We start from the raw sequence: 16,322 nt of genomic DNA, 5'->3' as shown, positions 1-16,322 counted from the left end.
TGCTGCTGTTACGATCCTTTGCCGGGCTGACCTTTCGTCGAGAGCGGATGGCTGAGAGCTCGGCGGTCGTTTTGAAGCCGGTGCTGCCAGGCCTCCACAGCTGGCGGCCTGTAGTGACGTCACACTGCACGATGATGAGGTCATACGAGGTCCCTTGCCCGAGTGCCTCGGCAAAACATGCGGGTATACGGTTTAAATGGCGACATCTACTGGGACCTACGGTCAGCTCTGGACTAGGATCTCCAGATTGTCGAGGCGTGGACGAATTGGTGATTTTTAATTGTGTGTGCTTCGGTGAAAGGGACACCTGTATAATACACAGGCTTCTTACACGGGTGCTGCCAACTTAAGCGTACTCACCACCTGCGACGATACATCCTTAATTAATCGCACGGTGAGCATCAAACGAAGCAAAGGGAGGAAGTCCTTAACAAAAACAGACGTTCCTAACTCTCACCATTGGCCCCCCGGTTGAAAAACTTACCAATTATCGTGTAGCAAATGGCCATGAACAGCATGGGCAGGATGTAGGTGATACAGAGGAAGACGATGTTGTACCTACAAAACAGACGGCACGTCAGTGACACTTCGACTGTGCACGAAACATTGTTTTGTGACAGCCGTAACGGTAGCGTGTCAGGGCTGCCCAGTGCGAGAGCTTTGAAATGTGCGGAGGCGTCCCCCGTTCAGGGGACGCTCAAGACCGTGGTTCCACCATAATCGTCGTGACCACATAATGTTCGACTGGTGACGGTGAGCACGGCCGGCCGCATGCAGACTCGCACACAGGCAAAACACACGCCTCAAGGGCCGATAGCGTCATGCTTATGCAGTAACACGGCAGAGAAGCTCGTCATGCAACGGGCAGGCCACAAGGGCTTCGTAGGCAGATCATCACCACTATCGCCAGCATAATCATGGCCTTAACACGACGTGAGCTCAGCCACCGTGCGGACCACGTCCACTGCTCCCAAGAAAATAGCCTCAGTAAGTGAGCTGAGTCCCCGCCTGGCCTGTGCGGGCAGGGACTGGGAGGTACTTTTGTTGCGCGCTGCGATGGCCGCCAGCCGGCGCTGTGGAGTAACGCCGGAGCGTAGCAGCCACCTTACCACGGCCCGCCACGGCGCGGCCTAGCGAGCCGCAGGTGTGAGTCGGTGCAGTGCTAGCCGAGTCAGTGTTAGGGTTAGCGCTGACTCGCTGCCGACTCGCTGCCGACTCAATGCCGACTACTCACACGTAATCGGCGAAGGAGGTTTGCCGCAGTCCGTCGGGCCAGACCAGAACGCAGCCGCGTACCTCGTCGCCGGAGGGTAGCCTGCTGTCGCAAACGGCCGCACTGTCAGTGGCACTGGAGCGGTCCCTGACTCGCGGGCTGATTACCACGGATTATTACAGATCATTGAGAATTACTACGGCACAAGACGAGCGTTGATCACAGGTACCTCTGCCATGCAGAACAAGTTAGAGTCGGGCTCGTTAAACGCAGGTACGAGTGTTCGATGACCGCTAGTCCTTTTCAGGAAATGTAATGACTTGTCTTTCACATGTTATCTACACACAGCATCAGAGATAAAAGAACGCTGGAGAGCCGGAGGGCATTGACCAACGGAGACCAAATTCGTCACATGGGTCCATGCAGCGCTGGAAATGAAATCCACGTCGCGTGAAGAAGCGTGTGGATTTAGGCAAAGTGCAAAATACCGAGAGTTGGCAAGATTTTTGCAAGTAAAAAAATATCCACGCTGGGTGTGTAGAGGTTTTGGGGTTTTGACAGCTCATATTTCTGTAGTAACTTTTCAAGACCTACCATTGTTCAGAACACGAAATATTAATCGATAGTTTGCTGTGGTTTGCATCATATAGATGGCCAGTGGATTGCATATGTGTAGGGATGAAGGGGAGTCTTCCACATTTTTTTAGGTTTTGAACCGATATAGCTAGTTTGAAGTTCATTCAGATCAGTCCACAGCCCTTCCTTCCTACGGTTTTTCGAGCACAGGTCGAAAAAAGACGCCAGCCAAAAGCAAACGCCAGCAGCAGCACGAAATGATCAGCACCTGCAGATCTCTGAATTTGGCATACTTCGTGGAAATTCCAAGGTTTGATCTACCCAGATCAGTGACCTAAGAAACGTTAAAAAGACCAACTTCCCAAAAACTGACCACATAACTTTTTGTGGGTCATTTTGGTGCAGTTCACAGCTCTGTCCTCCTTAAGTCCTAAACCCCTCTAGTTTCTGATCAACACGCTCGTAAAGATGTGCAGAAAATTTTGTCCAAACTGTTTCAATGTCACCCAGGTATCCACGACACCGTAATAAAGTCATTCAAATCCTACCATTTCATTAGCCACACGCGATCAAGGCCAAGACAAAATAATTGTCGAGTCGTTCATATCTGGCGTTCTGGAACACACTTTCCAGGTCTAACGGCCTTCAGCTGGGTCTTAATCAATGTTGTGTAACGTACGAGGACGATGCTGTATTTAGAAAACATCTATTAGTCAGAAATTGTTGCTGTCTAAAGAAGTTTTTTACTTAAGACCATATCAAAAATTATAAGTAAACTTAGCATATCTGATGGGTGCTTCAATACCTCCTAATGTGGAGCATTTTCTTCAAGTAAAGCGCCACAACCGAATATGTGAACGCAAGTAAACACATTAAAAGGAGCCAAAGCATCCGCACATCTCGACAGTTGGTTTCTGCAAACATCGCATCGATTACCACCCCACCTATTGACACGTTGAAGTACTACAGATGTGTTGGCTCGTCCGCTACGGTGGGAATTTTTCCCGGCCAGTTTGCAAGCCGTTCCGCAGTCGTACAAGCGTTCCATGACGCAATCAAACGATGAGGTTTTGAGGAACATAGTTACTAACTGATGACATGGTTTTCTAGATCAGTCTTTTTGCACTTGGAAGTGCAAAAAAGTGCATACCAATGGTAAGAAAACTGGCCTATTTCATGCCATCTGATGCTTGATTCAATATCATCGGAACATGAACAATAACTTTGAGCCCCATTTAAGCTTCATACAAAGTGAGCAGGATGTGCTGGACGGCAAACAAAATTTGACGAAAAAGAACAAGAGCAAGACAAAATGTGGGAACAGTGCAATTAAATCAAATTACATGAGTGTCAAATGCAGCAAAAAGCGCGTTAATTTTTTCGACCCTTTAACGTCATACCTACACAAAAAAGCGTCTGTTGTGACCTATCCCACGCTTCCCCCTACCCAAAGTAACCCGAGCAGCGCGAGAGTAAATGCATCTGTAACAGAAACCGCTACTTTCTATGAAACGTTGGCGGTATCTGTTGATGCCTATCGCTGCCAGTGTAGTATTGCTGTCACTGGAGCTTGATGGCATGCGGACGAAGTGCTCTTAATAAAAGTACAACAATGCATACCACCCAGTGATGGAGGTATGGGTGAGAACCTGCCGCCACTCCTGGACTTTCTGGACCGTATGAACGCTCCCAGTACCCTGCGTCGCGAGTTTTCCTCCCAATACCCTGCGTCGCGAGTTTTCTCAGCATTTCAGGTGGACATTCCTACCTTGTACTGATTGTCAGGCGTGCATACCAGGCCAAGTAACTCGCATTGAGAGAAGCATTGATACCAGACTTGTCGAAGGATAATGCACTGACAGGGTGCTAAAGCCCGTTATTAAGCGCTTAGCAGCCCTTCGTTGCACATGGTAGACATATTGGTTATCGTCAATCACAGCGATTTTATTATTTGTTATGTTTCATGCGAACTGCTTGTATTGTCGGATTCCTCAGATGAGCATCCACACTTAATATGATTTGCTGTCCTGGTGAAACCCTGGTGACACCACCGATCGTGAAATCCCCAGTCAGCGGCAGAATTCGGCCGAGCGGAAAAGTGCAACGTACCGAAATGCTCGCTACAGTACGACCTGTCCATCAATATCACTTGATCTTTAGTGCGACCACTATCATCGGCCGCGGGTGGTGCCAGTCAGTTGCAGTTTGCAAGTACTCAAAGCGTCTTGAGCCCATCCCACCACAGTGGGTGAACTGGAATGCGGATGCTCTGACAAACTGAGCTATCGGGGCAGGCTTCTTGGTTTTCCTCAGTTAAGTATAATTATTCCACTAAGCTATTTATCCAGATAAATTGATCAACAAAACTTACTTTCGGATTGTTCAACTGTGATTTTTGAGTGCACGCATTTGTAAGACACCGTATGTGAGTGCATATCGCTGTTCATTAAAGTACCTCACGCACATCATCACAATCTGGTGGGCACTCAGCACACCATGGTAAAGACGCATGCGATTAATTACATTTCACCAGCAGCACCAAAAAGCAACTGATAGCATACTGTGCGACTCAGAAACGTGTTACCCAGTGCTACGTCCCTGCCAGTATTGCGGCCTAAGGGAAACTCGTGATCTCCCATCCCCCCCCCCCCCCCCCCCCCGTTAGGTTTGAGCGCAGTTTGCACCACGGCACTGCCGAAAATAACTTCCGAATGGTATCTTTACGACTGCACCTTTACGACTGTTACCCCGACGGCACCTCTATGATCGCAGCACAACCCCGCGAATGCATCACGACATCCTTAGGTTTGCACCCCCGACGGAACTCTTACGAGGCGCCCTTATGACTGTACCATGAAGACACCCTTTACGACTGCATCGCCACGACTGCACCAACGACATCATTACGACTGCACCTCGACTGCACCCTTAGGACTGCATCCCGACTGCACCCTTACGACCATACCCTACTGCACCCTTACGACCACATCCTGACTGCACCCTTACGACTGTACCCCGACGGCACCTTACGATCGTACCACGACAACCTTACGACTGCACCATGACGACACCCTAACGGCTGCAGTGCGCTCACCCGGTGCGTGACGACTGTCCGAGTAGAGGCAGGTGTGGCACCGACAGGCAGCCACTGCACACCCAGATGAGAATGATGCAGCCGACCACCTCGTCGCGTCGGATCTTGCGGTGCAGCGGCCCGCACCGATCACCCATGTATCTGCAGGCAGCCCCAGAGTCGTGACGCCTCCACCGACACACTGCCGTTCACGCTGCGAGTCACGACCAGCTGAGCGTTCACGCCCGCAAGTGGCGGACCGTGTGGTCCTCGGAAGGACCGCGGACCGCGGCCCCCGGAAGTGGGCCGGAAGCTGGCGGCGAATGGGACCTGCCGCCAATTGGCGCACGTGGATCCTCGCAGGTGTGAGATGGAGACTGTTAACTCAAAATCACCGCCTGCGGCTGGTCATGAGTCGCAGAATTACAACCATGAAACGGGCCACCGGCCGCTTCGCCACTAGCCACGGCCCGCCGCTTGCGTGGTGATCTTTGTTACACATGCGACACGTCAAACATAATTTCGGAAATCTATGGGTACTGTCGTTTCACAGGGCTTCTCTAGCTTGTTTACATTTCTCTCGCCAGTAATGTGCGGTTTTGGAACGAATCTGCCAGGGGTTAAAGTCCGAGGGTCGTGTGATAGCGGGTTATCTTTCCATGCATCGCCCGTATATCTTATGCCACATGGCACACGGTTTTAAGTGACATGCTCTCCGTCCCCTAGGCAAATCCCATTCCTTTAGACACATGCGAGCAGAGAAGTGTCAGCCTTTCGCGCTGGATGACGGACTGGCGTCTGTGCATGCAGTGCCCATGCAGCTTGGGGTATGCACTAGGGAGTGTTGCTAATACCCACACATGGTCTCTGCACAATGTAGAAGCACATTTGGTGTCAAGTTCATGCAGTGGTAATTCAGATCACCAACCCATTGAGAGGTGGTAACCTCACATTTCAGGGGGATGAGGTGCTCACATGCATAGGATCTGCAATGCTGCGTGTAATGCGAACCCGTTCAGGGATAAATTTCCTTGCCAAAGCCACGATTCTGACTGAATGCCAGTGAAGCGCAGTCACGAACGTAGATGAGACAGCAGTATTAGCCTTACCCCTCGGAGAAAACCAGGCAGAATGGACATATGGTTGGGTTGATATTTCGGCAACATGCCTTATCGAAACAATAGCAAAAGTCATAGAGACTTACTCACTGTAGAAACTTTTGCTATCATTCCGATAAAGTCCTGTTGCTGAAGTATCAACCCAACGTTATCTCCATTCTTGTTTTTTTCTCCGAGGAATAAGACTAATGCTGCTGTCTTATCTATGTGAATAATGTTCCTCGCAAATGCACTGAACAACTTGCGATCACGTACGCCTCAAGCTCACTGCCAGCAGTGACCGAAGCGTGGCTCCCATCAGTGGTTTTGAAAAGCGGCGCTCTTCGCACCTCTTTCACAGTTTCGGGGCGCAGCTTTCTACGTTTTTGTGTTGGCTGCATACCCATTCCCGCGCTTCCCCGGCGGGCGTTCGTCTATGGTGGACATGTGACACCTTTCAGATGAAAACAACTTACTAGGAAACATTGCCCGAAAATATCTGGCGCTGGCGTGCTGAGCTGGACGCGTTGGTGGCCTTATCATGCAGTGATTTTACGTTTATGATAGGAAAACATCGTGGACCCTGGACCTGCATCACGAACATTCCGTTAACACCTTACTCCCGGCAAGATCATCCATCTCTGAACTCAGACGTCGCCACGCAGAGCTGCATTTCAGCTCGGTATCCGGCAACCCCGCCGCGGTCGCGTGGACCGATCCCCCTCGTTGTGCAGCCTCCTGACCCCGCCGCGGTCGTGTGGACCGCTCCTCCCGTCACACGGCCTCCTGACCCCGCCGCGGTCACGTCCCGTCGCGCAGCCTCCCCGCCCCCGCCGCGGTCGCGTGGACCGACCCTCCCCCGTCACACGGCCTCCTGACCCGCCGCGGTCATGTGGACCAATCCTCCCCGTCACACGGCCTCCTGACCCCCCCCGGTCACGTCCCGTCGCACAGCCTCCCGCCCCCGCCACGGTCGCGTGGACCGGTCCTCCCCCGTCGCGCAGCCTCCCGCCCCCGCCGCGGCCACGTGGACCGATCCTCCCCCGTCGTGCAGCCTCCCGACCCCGCCCGCGGTCGCGTGGACCGATCCTCTCCGTCACACGGCCTCCTGACCCAGCCGCGGTCACGTCCCGTCACACAGCTTCCTGACCCCGCCGCGGTCACGTGGACCGCTCCTCCCGTCACACGGCCTCCTGACCCCGCCGCGGTCGCGTGGGCCGATCCTTCCCCGTCGCGCAGGCTCCTGACATCGCCGCGGTCGCGGGACCGGTCCTCCACCCGTCGAACAGCCTGCCGACTTCGCCGGGAACCTGCCGACATGTATCATATCATCGCACGCAGCGTCCACATAACACGGCCACACCGGAAATAAAGTCCACCTTTTCTATCGAGACAGCGACGAGGCTGAAGACGCTGGCTGTGACGTCAGGCTGGACACGAAGTTGCTGATGATGCAGAAGGGCAGGCCAAACCGCCAGTCGGCGTACACCACGTAGACTGAAGTCTGAAGGTACAGTTCAGGCTGATCATGAGCAGGTTGGCGACGCTGAGGTTGGCCAGGAAGCAGTTGGTGGCTGTTGTTCGCATGTGACGGTGAGCGGAACACAAATGGGTCGAAAGTCAGGCAGGTTTGTTATGGTTTGGTTAGGTTTGGTTCTGGTTTTGGCGCTCTCTGACCGACCGGAGGCGTATGCTGCCACTTCATGCTGGACTAAAACACTCACGCCACGTACTTACCATAGGGCTGTTTGGCAAAGGTTCCATTTCTATAATAGCCTATGAAAAGCAACTTATAAAGTTGAGAGGCACGGCTTGGGGTTTATCTTCACCCTCACCCTACAAATGTTTTGTTTTTCAGAATTTGGAGGGGCTTTGATAACAGACACTTTACGGGAACAAATATGATCAAGCACATAGCAATGCCAATATTTGTGACATTTCGGCACACGTCGGATGGAACAGCTCTTGCGCACCAAGAGCTATTGTTCATTTTGACTTGTACTAATATCTAAAATATAGCCGTTAAGTGCAGCGGATCATCTTTTTACGACGACGTTTTATCCCACGTTCGTCCTACGTGGGGCCCACGAAGAGGCCACCGGCACGCTTTTCCGTTGGTTGCAACCCCCCACTCATGCGCTTTTTGAGTGCACTTCTTTCGACGGCAGTGGAGCGATATTGTTCCAGTAAACTTCGATCCGGCATTAAATAATTTACTCAAAAGCCTTGGCCCACCAAAAATTTGTTGAGTGCTAAATATACCATACTTCAACTTAACACGCGCCCGGGCGGCCAGTCCAATAGCCTTCGCTCCGGTGGGGGTCAATTTGACCCTGCCTGAGATCTAAGGAACTAAGAGAGCTAGGGACAACAAGCTTACAGGACGCGTTGGTCGTGTGCCTGAGCTCACTTAGGTCGGAGTTTGTAGCTCGTAGGTTATGACCTTCCGGTTAAATAGCGTCAAACCAAGGCCAAACTCCAAGCTGGTCTCCAAAGTGTTCCCAAAACCTGTTCTAAGAAAAAGGTCATATACTCATTTAATGTCAGTGATATTGTTGACCTTTTGAATGTCATGGGGACCTAAGTCACACAAGGCTTGTTTTTAGTTTTTGCAGTTGAGGTAAGCGACGCAGATTACTCCTGGCAGTACGTTCCTATAAGCAAAATGTTGACCTGGGTCATTTTACCTTGCATAATCTGCACTGCACATATGTGTTGGTTAGTTGGTCGGGCGATGAGATCCCTCCCTTTTAAACATCGCGGTCAAAGTTGTCCCACAATACCTCTTAAAACAGATAGTGCCATACGCCTACAAGGTCAAATTAAATAAAGCTTTCAGAAGATAATTGCGGTCAGCCAATCATATAGAGTACTGATAGCAATTGAAAATAGATTAGATAATTAGATCAGGTTCTACAAGGAAAGGGCGTAGTCGGTGGCTTGCAGAAAAAACAACTCACTAACATGACTGTAGGTCTTTGCGGCGGCTAGGTAGCCCGCACGCCCTACTATCCAAGCACAAACACCCGCCCCCTTGTCTGGCAAGAGGCTCACTCCTGGGGCGACTCCCATCCGCCTCGCGAGAAAATCCGCGGGCTCTTCGCGAGGAGACTCGCATCTTACCCGACACGGAGAAGCACCAATACCCAATGCGATTGGCCGGAAGCGCCAATTAATCAGCGAAACGTCTGCAGCCCGGGGAAGCACTACTGACTCGACACACGTCCCCTGTAACCGTCTAGTGAGCGCATGGAGGCGACGGCTGGCTGCGCCGCGAAGCGCCGTGCCTCGTCGGCGAAGCGAACGCCTTACTCAGAATGATGGCGCAGACCAGGCTGTTGCCGGCGATGGCGATGACCGAGCATGGCCCCGAAGGCGACGGCCCAGCCGAGCGCTGCCCACGACGCCATGGCGAAGCCGTCCGGCCGGGCGCCAGCCTGCGCGCCGAGTTGTGCTCCAGTAGGAGCCGCAGCTGCCATATGTCCGAAGAAGCCTCGAGCATCGCGACACGACGTCCTCCTGCGGGTGAACAGTGGGGCGTGAGTCCCCTCTGCTCTGCTGAAGGCGGTGCCCTGCGCCACTCAAAGGGCGCCGAGGGGCGTCGTCAGATGAATTCTGGCCCAGCGGCTGTGTGTTTGGCGAGCACGTAAAGATAAACCGGCATGAGAGGTTACGCAGCGAGTGGTCAGGGGAATACAGAACTATTCGCAACAGCGATAACGACTTCTGTTGACTTTGTGACCTCCGCCAGGCCCTCACATTCTGAAGTCCGAAGTGCCGGTCGCCTTGCGGGTCACAGACATGCGGGCAGGAAAAGGAGTGGGGGGGGGGGGGGGGGGGCTTGTCTGAGCGGGGCACTATGCGGTTCAGATGGGAGATAGGAGCGCGAGGGTTTCATTCGTCTCGAACACACACCACACACAAACGCAGGGTAGAGTGACTACACGTGAATATTCCGTTCTACTAAAGCGTATCAGCCATTTGGCGCATCAAAAAGACACGGTTGTTGTCACAGCGGAAAAGCGGAAATTCAATGACCACGAGGTGCTGAATAAAATTAGAATGCCAACAAAATGCCTCCCGGCCTCCATCGCTGCATCAGGGGTGAGAACCAGGGAGATGGGATAGTGGACATGGGCGTGCATTTTCCGGACTGATCAAAACGTAAGCCTATGTTAGACCTCAGTTCACAAGTCTCAAGTTCTCAAGTCTCATGAGAACTTTCAACTCATAAAACGGTTCTCTTCATTCATATATCTCCATGAGGATATGGAATATAATAATTAAAATGGTTCACTGAAGAGATGCAGCAGAAGCCATGGGTAAGGGGCCTGAGCGTATTAACAGCATGTAACTCTGTTTCTTCTAGAAGCTCTGGGTATGGAAGCTGACCGTAATTGAGACATGTTGTAGCTCCGTTTCTTCTACAAGGGGCAAGACACCTTCCCTGGAAGTGGCACTTTTGCAAACCTAACATATCACGACTGTCACTTTTGCAGGTTGTCGTTAGTTGTGACGCTGCCAACGACAACGCGCACTTCAGTGCGCTCGCTTTCCATGGCGCACAAGAAAGCACATGTTGAAGTCAACACTTGGCGGAATTCCAACAGTGCATAAAAAATCAATAAAAAGAGATAACCACGAAACTAGTAGAAAGGCGTTTAACAAACGTTATACCTTTAACCGTAACTTATTTTTGGAAGACACGTATCCTTCATGGACACGTGCGTAGAGCACACGGTATACTCTATCGCTATGAGATGTGTTTACGAACGCACTGTGCGTGAGGACGCTTCCAGTTTACCCACTTGTAGAACACATTATCATATAACTAGCCTGGAACAAACGCGCCTACATTCTCTATCATCTATATGTCTACATGATTTTTACTAGATACAAAAAAATAGTCACCTTTAGCTCATTTTTGCACCTTTATGAAGCTCCAGTGGACGAGAACAGCTCAGTTATTTCGCATTACAGCGTCGTTTTTTACTTTACCTCCTGGTATAAAGAAGGTTGTTAGCTGAGAATGGGAACTTTAAACTTATAATAGTTATTGTTAGCATGCTCAAGTAGACGTCAAACAAATTGTACGTAGAATTTGGGCATGCAGGTAGACGTGATACGAAAAAATGTCTCCCGATGCGTAAGTAACCATGCAACATCAACCGTCAACAGAGCTCGGTACTTTAAAGGTAGCATTTCACATTTGATGATGTTGAGGCAAGCATCAGATGTAATGAGACAAGGTCACTTATTACTTTGGGTGTGCTTTTTAAGTGGAAAAGACTGCTCTAGACAGCACAGTTCTCTGGCAAATATACATCTGAATGCGTCATGGTTTGAGCACGTCATCTTGTCGTGCACAACATCGATTGAGAGCCAGTTGACGGCCGTCATATCTGGAAGTCGCGCTCACGAACGCCAGCTATGAACATCTCGACAGCTGCATTTTTCACCTTGATCGCCGCATGGCCTATGGAATAGCAAGACTTGACGGACGTTATTATGCCATCATGGATGCCAAGGCTACTCTGAAATATTATCCCCAATATACTTGTACCTATTTTCGCCGGCGCGCTAGCTCAGAAACTAGAAGAGCCTTGGTTTTAAGAAGGGAAGGGTTGTGAACACCACTGAAAGGTCTCCAAGATGGCTATTTCAATTCAACCCCCATGTCAGTGTGGAATACTACCTTTAAAGCTGTGCTCTTACTAGTGTTCCACTGTAAAAACGGTCACAGTGAGCACAAAGCAGTGAGCACAGTGCACAGATTGCGAAAATGCTTCATTTGTAGGCAGAGCCAACCTGTGAGCAGGGCTCACAGGCTGGTAGAGCAGAGCAGAGTGTGAGCAGAGCTCATATGTGAGCAGAGCTCGGATGTGAGCAGAACTCGCGTTTACTAACAGTCAATTTGCGACCAAAGTACGACATCCTGTGAGGAATTAATAGCTTTTGGAATGACTCAGTTATGGCTGGAACGACTGGCTCAGCTGGTAGAGTTGTTAAATGGTTCTGGCTCACCGGTGGGCAGCAGCGAGTGACAAGGGCGACTCAACGGGAAACACTTACCAGCGACAAGGACAGCTCAACGGTGAGCACTTAGCAGTGACAAGGACAGCTCAACGGTGAGCACTTACCAGCGACAAGGACAACTCAACGGTGAGCACTTGCCAGCGACAAGGACAACTCAACGGTGAGCACTTAGCAGTGACAAGGACAACTCAACGGTGAGCACTTACCAGCGACAAGGACAGCTCAACGGTGAGCGCTTACCACCGACAAGGACAACTCAACGGTGAGCACCTACCAGCAATTAGGAAAAACAGTGGACAAGAAGTCGCCAGTGACAAAGACAAACGATAGGTGAGCAGTCATCAGCGCTTAGTATGAACGATGGGCGAGCGGTCATCGTCGACAAGTCTGGCTTACTTACGGGCGGTTAGCAGCGACCATGAGGGCTTAGCAGTGATCAGCTACTCGTCATCGGAGCAACTCTACGGTGAGCAGCTGTGGAGTAGCTGCCAGCGGCCGACCTAACTCATCAGCGAGCATTTACCAACGACAATGCCAGCCCGTACTTGGGCCGTGCTCAGCGGCCAGGCCAGCTCAGCAGCGGCGCGGCCGGGGCATACCTGCTCTCGCGAAGCGCCCAGAGCGGTGCCGGTGCTCAGCCGGGCGGCAGCAGCCGCGCTGGACACCGTCCCCCGACCATGGCCGATGGCCGCGCTCAGCACGGCGAGTGTGGCCGCCCGAAGGCAGACCTCAGCCGCTGCCCGGCGGCCGCCGATGGGGCGGATGACTGGCTGCCGCCGACGGCCGAGGCGTCCAAGTCAGCGTGCGTTCCGGCCGGCACGAGGCGCTCGGGAAGGCTCCGGAGAAGCGATTCGCTCGCTAAGGGCTCCGGCGAAGCGCTTCACTCAGCAAGGCTCCGGCGAAAGCGCTTCACTCGGTGAGGGCGTCGGCAAGGCGCTGCGCTCAGTAAGGGCGTCGGCGAGGCGTTGCGCTCGGCTCGGGCTCCGGTCAGGGTTGGAGCTCGGTTGTGTTGGCTTGACGAAGACTTGGCGCTCAAGGGATGGATGGCTAATCGTGGACTCCGAGTTCAGTCCGGATTCGGCGGCGCGAATCTTCAGGAACGTTTGCGGTGGTCCCCGTGGAATTAAGTCACGAGAACACTATCTTTGACCGTTTCAATGCGACCTTGTCAAGACAAGAAACATTCAATGATAGTGCGGGTGGTATTCTATACCACTAGTATAGTCTAATATAGTCTATAGTCTAATAGCACCCGTACGTGAACCAAACGAAGGCAGCACTTCGACGTCGCTGGAAAGGTCTCTCACGGTGTGCGTGCGCGTGCGTGTTGACCCGTCACCAGTGTCCGGGCGCACACACACACGCACACACGCACGCGGCGCGTCCTTCGCAGCGCTCTGTGCAGGTGCAACTGGTCGGTACTTGCCGTCTCGCCTGGAATACTACGGTGCGCGCGTCTGTTGCGCCGCGTCCCCCCCCCCCCCCCCCCCCCCCCCCCCCCCCCCACCCCCCCCCCCCACCCCACTGCCGACGCCCAGGCAAGACCGCGCGGCCGCCCCCGGGCTATCGTCGGTGGTATAATGAGCTACACGCCACCAGGTTTTCATCGTGGCACGATTGCCGTAGGAGGGTCGCCTTATGGCGACGGACGACGGACGGCCGCGGCGAGGGCACGTTGGTTGCGCGCGACGTCAGCTAATCGCGAGCTCTGTCGTCCTCTTCTCGTCAGCCTGCCGCCTCACCTCGCCAGTCTGCGGTCTGCCTGAGGGGAGGCGGCAGGCTGGCGAGAGGGAAGAAGCGCAGCATGTGCTGCTGACGAGGGTTGAGAAGCGCAATATGTGGTAGCTGACGAGGGAAGGAGCGCAGCGTGCGTTTCTGACGAGGAAAGAAGCGCGGTACGCCCTAGCTGGGCTGCCAGGGGATGGCCAACTGGCTTCATGATGGCTGGTGATGGCCATCCAGTACTCTGTTTGCGAGAGAGAGCGGTTCAAACCAGTGGCATGGCCACCGGAAGGATCCTGGCCCGGTTTGTCGTAAATTGCCTGTCATCAAACCTTCAATCTGCCATGACTAGCATTGACCAGCGGGGAGTCTGCAGCCTTCTGCTCCTGGGCCTGGCTGTTTCTGAATGGGCCTGACATGGGCCTATTTTCAGGGAAATGGGCAAACGCGGTCATTACGCCAGAAAACGGTCAAATGGGCCAAGCATAGCTGTCCCAATGATGAAACAAATACGTCCTGGTTATGACAAAAGAACCAATTATCAGGGACGATTTTGATCGAGCCCAAGCTGTTCCCGCTACAACTTAAGCTGTCATGAATATGGCCTCGCAATGACAGTTTGCCAAAGTTCTTGAAAAGCCTTGCTCGGACAGACCCTGCCCAGGGGCTCCCCCGAGCGGTCAGTGGTGGCCGGGAGGTGCAGGTCACAGGCAGGTCACAGCAGCGAGGGAGGTCATGCAGGTCACAGCGCGAGGATCGGAAGCGTCCAGAGCAGGTCACAGCAGCGAGGAAGGGTCCAAGGCAGGTCACAGCACCGAGGAGCGGCCAAGCAGTAACTGCACGAGGGAGGGTCGCAGTCAGGTCACAGCAGCGGAGGGGGGTCACAGGTAGGTCACAACACCGAGGGAGCAGGCAAAGGCGTGAGCCCGCCCTTGTGTGTTACGTACGAATGTTGGAAGCATCCTCGGTCGAAAACAACTGCGTTATTTTATTTCACACCAGTTATGTCACAGTCCCGGTGTTTTAAAATCATAAACAGCCCCACAGCAACCAAAAGTAGACGGGGTGATGAGTGCTGTATGGTGGTGTGGACAACAGTTCAGTTCCGTAGAGAAGAAAGCAGAAGAAGAGAAGAAAACAGTTTTGACATTTTTCGTTGAAAAAATGGTTTCGTCAAATTAGCACTTACATTCGGCATTTATGCTGGAGCCAGATGGGCTCGGGGACTGGACATAGTCATGTCAATCTAATGCCAACATGCATTATATTTTTATCATAAGCCGTTCGGTTAAAGAGCGAACAAAAATGCAAAAATGGGCGAATGAAATATGCACAGCGGTTGACTGATATAATTTCCCTACAAAACCATTAACCATGACAAATTGATCCCTGCTCAAGTCCCACCTACAGAATTAGTTGAATTGGCTAACTTCATTTGACTAATTTTTTAACATGACTCATTAGCTAGCAATTGATGACGTGGCGATTGATAATACACCAGATAATTACACTTGATGACACTTGATAATACTCGATGAATAAAAGTGTTACTTCGGTTACGTGGTCCCCAGGCAATCTGCATTTCCGGGTGAAATGGCCACTTTTGGTTTGGTTTTGGTTTTCTTATCGTATCTAAGTCTCACCCAGTCATGCTTTTTTCCTCTTCTAAGGCCGTTTCGACCCTTGTCGGCTTTTAATAGCCCATGGCCTTGTTTGTAGCTGGATTTCACCGGTATTTCGGTGTTAATTTTGGCCACTGTAATTTCTCTGATCGCAGTGCTTAAAATGAAATATTGTGCCCGTACGCCTGGATCATTTTGCAATACGTCATTCTGACAAAAGATAGAATGAAACTCTGCTGTGAATGTTGATTTCTAGAGTAAATGTTGACTCGTTTTGCTCATGCAGCAAACGCTTATAAAAAATACGAAAAAATGATAAAAGCAGATCAAAGTCTCCCAAAGACAAACATGAGGATGTTTGCTGAGGCGATCCACACCACGTGCAACATATGGAATAAACGATGGATCAGGAGCTTCACTCGACTTCTCTCACTCTCTCAGTCTCCCCTCACTGCCACTCGACTGCTCCACTCCGGTTTGCATTCAGATATCGATCCTGCCCCAGAATGGATGCATAACCGAACACCGCCGCAAATGGCGGCGATCTGTCCAAAACCGGAAGTGGAATGGTTATATTCCCTGCCAAGCATCGACGGCTGAGGCATGCTTTGGCCGTCGGTGCCGGCGTCGGCCACGAGCGGACATGCACGGCGGTAATCGAAAACCGTTGAAGCGCTAGCACCAATAGACGGGGAAGACATCAACCTAAAAGTGGCTTAGCATTCTCACGAAAAGGCGAGAGAAGGCAGGACCGGTCAGGCTGCAAACCGGACCGTTTCGGGAATGGGTGCCTTATGAACCTTATGTACGTTATTGTGTCTACCTTATTTGCATCAATCCCGAGCGTACCCTGCATTGTTGAGTGCAGGTCATGTCAGGTCAGTGTCCCTGATTCCATCTCGGACCAATGCATGACTTACTGCACATTCGATTTCACTGCATTTTAATGTCGTTGCGCTTGTGTCTGGTTGACTTCTCCGCAA

The sequence above is a fragment of the Pollicipes pollicipes genome, unplaced genomic scaffold (genome assembly GCF_011947565.3).
Source record: "Pollicipes pollicipes isolate AB1234 unplaced genomic scaffold, Ppol_2.1 Scaffold_4379;HRSCAF=5155_pilon_pilon_pilon, whole genome shotgun sequence".
Taxonomy (NCBI): domain Eukaryota; kingdom Metazoa; phylum Arthropoda; class Thecostraca; order Pollicipedomorpha; family Pollicipedidae; genus Pollicipes; species Pollicipes pollicipes.
The sequence above is the reverse complement of the archived record's forward strand: the minus strand, read 5'-3'. Positions refer to the sequence as shown.